Genomic DNA, 11,267 nt, shown 5'->3' with positions numbered 1-11,267 from the left:
TTTTCAATAGTTACTAATGTAAAAAAGAAGAAAGGAAAATTCACACCTCTATAATTGTTCCCCATCCAACACAACTGGAGCGGGCACGTCTTCGGTCACAAGTGTCTGGAGGCGGGAAGCCAGTGAGGGATCATGGTCTTATTGCTGCACTTCTACTGGTCAGTTGGGTATGGGAGAGCCATGAACGAAGACTGTCCTTACCAAAAAGCCAGATTCCTAACTACAGTAAATATCGGTTTCTTTTTACCTGACCGCAACTTTCCCCAACCTTAGCCAAATATGTTTAGTGTCCTAAACTGAACTTAAGCTTAGGCAGATGAGGAAAACCGTCGTATGAATCATTTTTGTAACGGTAGTATGAGTCATTCTGAAAGGCTCCAAACTATGCCTGCTCTGTTAGTGAGGTATGAGGAGACACGTGGCTGCCTACACAGTGGGAGCACACAGCAGTGGTGCATAGTAGCTGTGGCTCTCTAAAGGCCCTGGCGCACCAACCCGACCGCCGACCGTCGGCAGAAAAGGCAGTCGGACTGATCAGTCGGTTCCCCGAGGTCCAAAAAGTGCCTCGGAACACACCGAAGCGACGCCGACTTGAGCGTACGTTCTGCGCGCGTTTCTGCGAGACGTAATACGTCTCCATAACAGCAGGCGGCGCTAATCTGTTTTGTCGCCCCAAAAAAATGAAAACCAGCTGGCTGCTCCCGGATTTTCCAACCGGGCATAATGGCGCCTTCGAATACGATCTCATATTTTACAAAGATAGTTCATCGAAACGTGTTTCTGAAAACATTTTAAAGGAATACGCCACCGTTTGTTGAAATAGGGCTTATCACGGTCTACCCTGGCTGTAGATAGGTGGGCCAACGCATTTCTTTGCCTCAGTGCAAGTAATTAGGTTGTTTTTTTGTCTTTTGTTGGCTGCACTTTTACTCACAACATGCTAACCGGCAACATAGGATTCCATTCACTACGCTAAGCTAACTAGCGGCGGCGCTGCCGGTGTTGCACCGGACTAAAACGATGCATGCACAAAAAATGCGTTGGCCCACCTATCTACAGCCAGGGGAGACCGCGATAAGCCCTATTTCAACAAACGGTGGAGTATCCCTTTAAGCGAGAAATAGGCCGTGCAGTTGCTGAATCTGTCTTCATTTCAGATCGACGAAGGTCAGTTTAAAAGATTTTCGTCAGATTTTGAGAGGTGTTAGTCAGGCTCATCCCGCTCGTCATTTCCGGGTTAGCGCTCCACCGATCAGATTGGCCGTTAAGTCCGACTGCCCGCCCTCCGACGCAACATGTCAGGTCGGCCAAAATGATTGGCGTGTCAGGGCCTTAAGATGTGAACAGGCCTTGTTTTTGCGAGCGCCTTGCCTGTCTCTGTTCACCAGCTGGAATGGATCTAAGCTCTGCTGTCGAGGTCTGGATGTAGCAGCCAAACACAACAACTCTTAGCGAGAAAATGACGTTAGTTTGGATGGTCAGGGGGCGAGATCTGGGGAGCAGCAACAGCCACAGATGAGATCATTCAGTTTTAGTACAAGCACAGTAACCAGCAGGTGAACAACGATAGGATCCCAGTCCCACTTGTATAATCATTCTGTACAGATGTCTGTTTAGAGAGATGGTTGAACATGGATACCACAGATAGTGAACTGTAAATAAATGTATGCAAAGTGTACACGCTAAAAAAAAAAAAGAACATTCCTCTCTTTTTGAGTCCTGACTGTGAAGGGTGTCTTTAGAGGTTTGAAGCCACCATGATGGATGTAACTATGACGATATACTACAGAGAAAAAAAACGATAAATGTGGTGTATGTGGTGTATTTAAAAACAAAAAAAAAAAGATACAAATGTTTAAGACAAAATATTGGTCTTTTTGAGTAAGTTGCATTGTGTGATGAAAGTCTGACGTGCTAAAAAATTTCAATGGGGGAAAAAGTACAAATTACATTTTTGTATATATGGGATTTTTGTAAATTTTTATTTGAATCTAATGCAACACAAACTACCAAAATTCATTTAATAAAGTACACTGTGGTAATTTTTCCGGCCTGGAGTTTCTTCAATAGTTCTTGCATTGAAGCAAGATCATTCTGGGATTATACTAACTGTGTGAATGCTGCTTCAGCAGCATCAATAGTATTGTTATCTGATTCTATCCATTTATACTTTTAAAAAAATTTGGAATTTACACAGCAATCTTTAAATCATCTTCAGGTTTCTTCCACTTCTAAATGCTCCTCCTCCCACATACTTTCACCTACAGACACCATTTAGTTCACAAAACCTTCAGGTATGGCAGTATGATTCAGCTTTTTGATATCTTTTACAGATTTTATGTTATCAATGTTTAAGTTTAGTGCTTCTTTCAGACCATTTCTGCGTTTATAATGTGTGTGTGTGTGTTGCGTGACTATGCTATAACCGTTTTCAACATGCTTTATTTGGTGGCACGGTAGCTCAGTGGTTATCACTGTTCCAACGAGCACTAGCAAGTAGGCACAGCAGATTCTCAATCTTCTGGGTCTATTCCCAGTATGGGCTGGGCCTTTATGTGTGGAGTTTGCATGTTCTTCCAGACATTCTTTGACATACTGTACCATGACTTTTTTATCACTTTTTTTCGACATACTATACTATGATTTTTATTTATATTTTTTTTATTTTTTTTATCCTTTGTACAGCACACTGTGGCTTAGTGATTAACACAGCTCCAGCTAACACCAGCAAGAAGGAACTGTACACTCTCACCCAGTTTGCATGTTCTCTCAGACTTTCTTTGACTTACTATACTATCACTTACATACTATGACTATTTTTAACATACTACACCATGACTTTTTATCACTTTTTTCGACATACTATACTGTGAATTTTTCATGACTTTTTCGACATACTAATAACTTTTTTCAACATATTGTACTATGACTTTTTTACCCCTTTTTCGACATAGTATGATATGACTTTTTTCGATATACTATACTATGACTTTTTTATCACGTTTTTCGACATACTAAACTATGAATATATTAGATATACTATACTATTACTTTTATTTGGCTTCTTTCGACATACTATAGACGTTTTTCCGGGCTAGCCATTTTTTGTGGAGTTTGCATGTTCTTCCAGACTTTCTTTGACTTACTATACCATCACTTTTTTCGACATACTGTGACTATTTTCGACATACTATTCTATTACTTTTTTTTACCCCTTTTTCGACGTATTATAGGATGACTTTATTTTAAAAAATTTGTACAGCACTGTGGTTTAGTGGTTAACACTGCTTCAACAAACACCAGCAAGAAGGAACTGCAGACTCTTTATTCTAGTGAGATACTATACTATGATTTTTTACGACTTTTTTTTCTACATACTATACCTTGACTTTTGATAAGATTTTTCTAAATACTATACCACTTGTGTAATGTAATATATAATATGATAAATATTACATGATGTTGTACTTACGGCTCGGAGGTAGAGCATTATCCTTGTACACTTAAGGTTGGTGGTTCAATTCCTGGCTCTTCTCTCCATATGTCAATTAATATGCTGTGATGTTTTTCTACAGACTATACTGTGAGGTTTTTTCGATATACTATACTATGACTGTTTTTATTACTTTTTTCAACATACTTTACTTAGACTTTTTATTAACAACTTTGTATATCACTGTGGCTTAGTGGTTAACACTTCTCCAACGAACACCAGCAAGTAGGAACTGCAAATTCTAACCCTGGTTCCATTCCAAAGTCAGAGCTAACCATTTTTGTGTGGAGTTTGCATGTACTTACAGACTTTCTTTGACTTACTACTATCACCTTTTTCGACATACTATGACTATTTTTAACATACTATACCATGACTTTTTTTATCACTTTATTCAACATACTTTACCGTAACTTTTTTCGATGTACTATACTATGATTTTTTAAACATTCTATACTATGACTTTTTTCGACATACTATACTATGACTTTTTTGAAAAACTGATTATTTTATGACATTTTCATGACTTTTCAACATACCATACTATGACTTTTTTAGACATACTATACTATGACTTTTTTTATGACTTTTTTTGACATACTACACTATGATTTTTCTATAACTTTTTTCGACATACTATACTATGACTTTTGTATTTATTTTTTGACATACTATGCCATTTCATTTTTATCACTTTTTTCGAAATGCTATACCACTTGTGTAATGTAATATATAATATAATAAATATTAGATAATGTAACACTTATGGCTTGAAGTGCTACCCTCATAAACTCAAGGTTGGTGGTTCAATCCCAGGCTTCTTTGTATATCAAATAATATACTAGGACTTTTTTCAACATACTATACCATGACTTTTTTATGAGTTTTTCGAAATACTATACTATGACTTTTTTGGACATACTGTACTATGACTTTTTATGACTTTTTTGGACATACTATACTATGACTTTTTTTAAACTTTTTTCGACATACTATACAATGAATTTTTTATGACTTTTTCAACATACTATACTTTGACATGTTTTTGACTTTTTTCGACATACTATACTATGATTTTTCATGACTTTTTTCGACATACTATACTATGACATTTTTATGACTTTTTCAACATACTATACTTTGACATGTTTTTTGACTTTTTCGACATACTATAATATGATTTTTCATGACTTTTTTCGACATACTATACTATGACATTTTTATGACTTTTCGACATAATGTACTATAACTTTTTTATGACTTTCTTTAACATACTATGACTTTTTTTTGACATACTATACAATTACTTTTTATGACTTTTTTCAACATACTATACTATGACTTTTTCAACTTTTTTTTGACATACTATACTATGACATTTTTGGACATACTATACTAAAAAAGCCACCACCATCATACCTGTTCCAAAGAAGCCAGCTGGCCGCAGCACTTCACTATGCTACTGGCCGCTGGATTTTCTCAGTGAGAGGCCTCAGGCAGTACGGGTCGGCAGCAACACATCAAGAACCACCATTCTGAGTACGGGGGCCCCCCAAGGTTGTGTGCTCAGCCCCCTGCTCTTCACACTGCTGACCCTCGACTGCTCTCCATCCTTCAGCAGGAATCACATTATGAAGTTTGCGAACGACACAACCGTGGTGGGTCTCATCTCCAACAACGATGACACCTACTACACAAAGGAGGTAAGCCAACTGGCCATGTGGTGCAGCGGAAATAACCTCTTCCTAAACATTGACAAGACCAAGGAAGTGGTTATTGATTTTCGGAGAGGTCACACCCTGAAACCCCCACTGACCATCAACGGTGCTGCTGTGGAGAGAGTGAGCAGCACCATACCATACTATGACTTTTTTCGACATTCTATATTTCGACTTTTGTATCCCTTTTTTTTAGAAATACTATAGTATGACTTTTTTATGACTTTTATCCAACATATTACTACCATTACTCTTTTCGACATATATGACATTTTTCAAAATACTATACAATATCTTTTTCATGAATTTTTTATATTTAATGATTTTTATATGACTTTTCGACATACCTATACGATGACTTTTATTTTTTTTAAACCTTAAAATATTCCATTACATTATTGGTTTTATTCAACATTTCAATGAAATTCATACTAATAAAAACCATTCCCACTTTTCCAACTATTCTCACTACTTCAACTTCTTCTTAGCAATTTAGCTTTACAGCATTCACAAGCATTTTCTAGTTATTATAAGTATATTTATTTATTCTTATTTCTGAGGATTTCCGATTAGCTCTGCATCAGGGTCAGTATGTAGTAAAATGTGTGTCCAAATTCTAAAAGATACATCATTTTGTTCTCTTAAACTTTGCTTTGCTCTTTGCTAAACAAACTGTTATTATTATATTATATTATGTATTTGATAAAATAATAGTGCCATACAGAAACCTTCCCAACCAGAAGACTATATAGAGCAAGATTAGCAGATAAGCATGCTATCTGATTATTAAACATTGGTCACAGGTCAGAAATTATTTAAGAGAGTCCCAGAGGAACTGCTTAGGAACGCTACCTCAACATTCACAAATACATGTTGATTTTTTTTTTTCCATTGAAGCTCGTAACATGGGAAAACATTCAACAAGCCATTCAGATATGGCTTCCCTTCCTATGTCACATACAGGCTCATTAGAATATACCGCCTCCCATTTGGGGTCATTCTTGTATTTTGTCATTCTACTAGAACATGTTTACATGCTTAAATGTTTAAAACACACACTCATACTATCTATCTGAATATACCTGTATATTCTCTTTAAGGCCCCCTCCTGAAATATGCCCAGTCTGCTCTGATTGGTTTGCGACGTGGGGCACCTTTGCAAAGGCAGTTCTCAAGCCGTGGGTGGAATTACCTGAATATTAGCATGTTTTCTTATTATACGTTATATATCACTTATCATTTTATATATGTGCTATAATCCAGTGGGGACACTCTTCAAACTGATATACTTTGCCTCTTATGCATATGGGATGAGATGTGTATTCAGTAACCACCTTATATCTCCACACTACTATTTTCAGTCTTAACTAAGCCACCTAACTTGAGCAGAAGCACTACCAGCACAAACAACTGTGATTATACATTTAATAAAATAAACAGCAGAAAGAAATTTGCATGAAACATCTTAATAAAATAGATTTATTAAACAGGTTGAAGTGGATCTCAATATTTAAAAGTGCAACGTTTATATCTTGACATAATTTAAAAATACACGTTAGATCATCTCAAAACTAAAAACATAAATATTGAAAAAGGCAACCAGTACACAGAAGGAAAGCGTCCAGTTAGACATCACGTAAAAACACACTTGGTCTCACAAAGGCTTCTTTAAAAAAAAAATAAAGAGTTGGCAGTGATACCTTGACGACCATTTGTTGAACCACAATATGTACATACTCATATATGCACACAATAAAGTGACAGATCAGTATTTGTACAGATATGATCAATATTACAGTGAGAAGATACTTTGTGAGCGGACACTGATGGTTGTATGAGCACTCGTGAAAGGCTCCCTTTCGGTCTGTTCCCTGGCACAAATATACAAATCAGATTGAAGTGCATAACATGTTTTTTTCTACACTGATCTTATTTACTTAAATTCAACTTTTCTGCTGATCATTTCTAATTTATTATTTCCCTAAATGTCAGTTCTACTGTGTTGTACCCTCCCCAGTAGAACTGATAACACGGAGTGGCATGTGTGTTGTTAATATTTGAAAATACAAGTGTCGGTGGGGAAGATTTCGGTAATAAGGATGAACACATGAATATCAGGATACAACTTACTGTTTTTCCCAAAACTGTATATGCGTTACAATTAGAAGAAAAGAAAAATTCAACAATGGATACTATTTGTAATGTGCTTCTAACTAAGTTTTGAGGCAACCCATCGATTTTACATATTTGCTGAAACTGACCCTATGTTCCTGTAGAACTACATGAAGCAGGTAATCAAAATAAAATAAAATCCAGCTCCTCTGGCATCCAGCTCCTCTGGCAACACCTACAGCCTGTAGTGTGATTTGCAAAAATCCACAGCTCCCTGTTCAGATGCACCAATCAGGGCCAGCGGGGGTGTCTAACTGCGTGTCAATCACTGCTCATGCACACGCATTCATTCTCACTCGTGGGGGGAGGGGCTTAGGAGACCGTTTGGGGTTTTAGCAGAAAGGGGGGACTGAGAAGTTGTCGATGTTCACATTTTTTGGATAAGTCCTGGATCTTCCCAATCCTACCTACAGCACCTTTAAGACCACTTCTGTCTTTGACTCTGAACTGAACTTTCAAGGTATCAAATCTCCTTCTCTCAAAAACCTCAAAAAGGCCTTGTGGCCTGAGGGAGAGCACATATTATTTTACTTTCTTCACATTAGTTGCTGAATTTATTTTAAATATATTGTACTACTTTGTACCTGCCTGCTTGAAAGGCTTTTAATGTATGTATGCATCTTAGAGTTATTCCAAAGTGAAAGGCTTTGGCGAGACAGCTTTGAGCTCTCGTCTCTGAGCTGCTGGAACAGCCTGACAGAGGATTTGAGGAGAGCTGAACGTGGTGGTATCTTCAAACAAACATTTAAAACCCTGGCTTCTGCTCAAAGGCTGAAACGGTCATTAATGGCTTTCATCTATTTCGTCCATTTCAATCATTTTGTTTTATTTTGAATACATTTTGAACTCCCATCTCTGCTTATTTTAATTTTTGTGTGTGTATACCTCTCCCTTTCCTAAATATAGTGCTTCTAGGTAAGGCTGGGCGATATGGAGAAAATCAAATATCAACGATATTTTTGACCAAATGCTTCGATATCGATATTGCAAAGATATTGTAGGGTTGACAATTATTACTTTCCCAAAATATTTACACAATAAGGTTTGTGATAAATAATCAAATCAGTAATGTGGCTATAATGACTAAGTGGGTAAAGGCAAATAACAGAACAGCTAGAACGGTCTGGTAGGTTCAGAAAATAAATGACTATTTTACTGTAATGCAGCTCGTAAAACCAGGAAAAGACAACACTGTCATATTACGATATTACAACATCCAAAATCTAAGACGATATCTATTCACATATCACGATTATCGATATAAATATCCATATATTGCCCAGCCCTACTTCTACTCTTATTGCAGCCTTAGTTTGTCACTTACCTGTGAAGTGTGAGTGACTGATAAAAGGCACCAACTGCATCCGCTCACCTACCAGATCTCTTTGGCATTTTCAGACAACACACAAAGTCCACTGCTATTTGTAAAGCTACAAATAATGATTAATTGAATTGACTGATTTAGTGGTTTCCAAACTTTTTCTGCCGGCCCCCCCCCTCGTAGATAAAAATATACACACATCAAGTTTTTTTGTCTTTGTTTTGGTAGTTGTGGTGTTTGGTGTAGGGCTAGACTATTTTTATTCGTTGTGGAAGTTATTCGATTTTCAATCGGGATTCAAATATTTGTTTTTTTCTTCAATGCTGTAAAATCCGAATCCTCACACAATGAAAAAAAAATGAACCCTGAAAAAAAAAATCTACATGCAGGCTGAAATTCCCTGTGGTTTTTGTCGGGATTAAGCAGCTAAATGTCTGCTAGCCGCTGGCTAATTTATGCAACGCTATTCCATCCATCTCAGCCGAGAGCAGAGAAATGCTGAATTATAACCCGAGCAGTCGGCGGTTTGGAGATCTGTGTGGTTATCCAGCAGCAGCCTGGTGTCGTTCAGGCAATTTAACGAAGGTAGAAATAGTACGGACGTCCGTAATGCCACTGCGCTCTGGTGAGGTGTAGCACTGGCTGGCTGAGTCCTGATCAGAAGCTTCGAATATTCGCTACTGATTAGTAAGAAAGCCTCGAAGCACAAAAAACGGTGTTCGGGACAGCCCTAGTTCGGTGTAGATGAATCGCCAGTCTTTTCACAAACGTGTCCGTGCTTTGCTAGCATTGCAGCAGAACCATGCAGTTATAACTCTGGGGCCCCCGTAAGGGGTGTGACCCCAGTTTGGGAACCATTGGATTACTCAATTGATTTTTTCTTTCAATTAATTGATTAATTGTTTGTCAAACAATAGCGTGAGAAACATATCACATGTTCCTGAAGCACAAGATAATGGCTTCAAATATCTTGTTTTGCACGACTAACAGTCCGATATCACACACCCGGTTTACAATGCTATAAAACAGATGAAAGCAGCAAATCCTCAGTTACTGCAATTGTTGTTGATTCATTTTCAGTCGATCAAGACGGTTGCTCTAGCTTCTGAGCCAACGGAAACCCGTAAATATTAAAAAAGGTATTCCAATTGGAGGCGAGCGACATGAGACGGTCTGACACGGACAGCACCGGGGGAACTCAGGTCCTTACAGACCGCAGAGTCTGGATTTACACTCGGACATTTCAGTTAACAGTGGACGGTTCACTAACAAAAAAATAAATACATTTTGAAGCCTAATTATATTGGAAATATAAACAAATATTTGTGCAAAATGGACAAATAGAATATCAACACCTTACAATATGATGCAATGTTATACAACATACTAACTACAGCTTTATAAATTCCCAAGAGATGTATCAACACCTCTGTAACAGTACCAGGTGTTCTACTTATTTTTTTCAGTCGCTGACTATGTACAGTAGGCCTACAGAACTACCTCAGAGAACTCACTCAGAAGGACCTTATCGGACTCGCTCTGCTGACTGGCATGTTTCTCGAGATCGGTCTGAACTCGGAAAAACTGCTTTTAACTTCAGTCCACCCGACTCCTGGAACAAATTACAGCACTTTCTTAAAAATCAAGTCATTTGTGCCTTTTGGACAATTAAGAAATCAGATTTTAAACCTCCAAACTTCGACTTGTACTTGCTTTACATAATTGTACTTCATTTTAGATCCTAAAACTGTATCAAATTATTTCTCCATTTCAGAAAGTTTTAGTAATTTACTGTTCTTATGATGGTGTCGCTTCTTTTCTGTCGTTTAGTTTTTTTTCTTGTTTTTTCTTTCTTTGTTTTTGAGATTTAAATCTTTAGTGCGTAACTTTTTGATATTAATGAACGTCCGTTACATTCAAGCCGTTGCCAAATGAGTTGCTACAAAGCTAATTAAGACGATCAGCTCCACACAACTCTCTCTCTCTGTGTTTCTCAGTATGACTGTGTTCAGAAGATTGTGGCGTCTGGTGACTTTTGTGCACAGAAACTGGAGTGAAGATAATTTCTCTTTTGAAGAGTCCATCATGTTTTTTTTAATCCTCCGTGTTAGGCCTGCACCATATTGAAAAAAAAAAATGACATTGCGATATCTTTTGTCATGCGATATATATATTGCGATATGGAAAAAAAGACTAATATTTACAAGATTACATAAATAGCTCTATTTGGAAATAATAAATCCTTCTCGACTACTGAGGTGACTTTGTAGGAGAGTGCATCTACATAGAAAGTAAAAAGGAACTTTTCTTATGTGAACTAGTCTTTGTTGAACTTTAATGCTTTAAAAACGCCAAAGCAAGTAAGCGCTGTGACTACTCTTCTGAAGAGATTTTGGAGAGGGACATCAGGTAGTTAAATACACCGGTTGACTGACATGACACCATTGTATTCATATAATACTATCAATCCAGGCTAAAGTGAATGATAGCAATAATGCATGCATGTTGCTTCCTCCAAATTTCAGGTTGTGGTCGACTAGCGGGGCCTGCTTGTTTGTTTGAT

The sequence above is a fragment of the Perca fluviatilis genome, chromosome 11 (genome assembly GCF_010015445.1).
Source record: "Perca fluviatilis chromosome 11, GENO_Pfluv_1.0, whole genome shotgun sequence".
In the NCBI taxonomy this organism is placed as follows: domain Eukaryota; kingdom Metazoa; phylum Chordata; class Actinopteri; order Perciformes; family Percidae; genus Perca; species Perca fluviatilis.
This window is presented reverse-complemented; position numbering follows the sequence as displayed.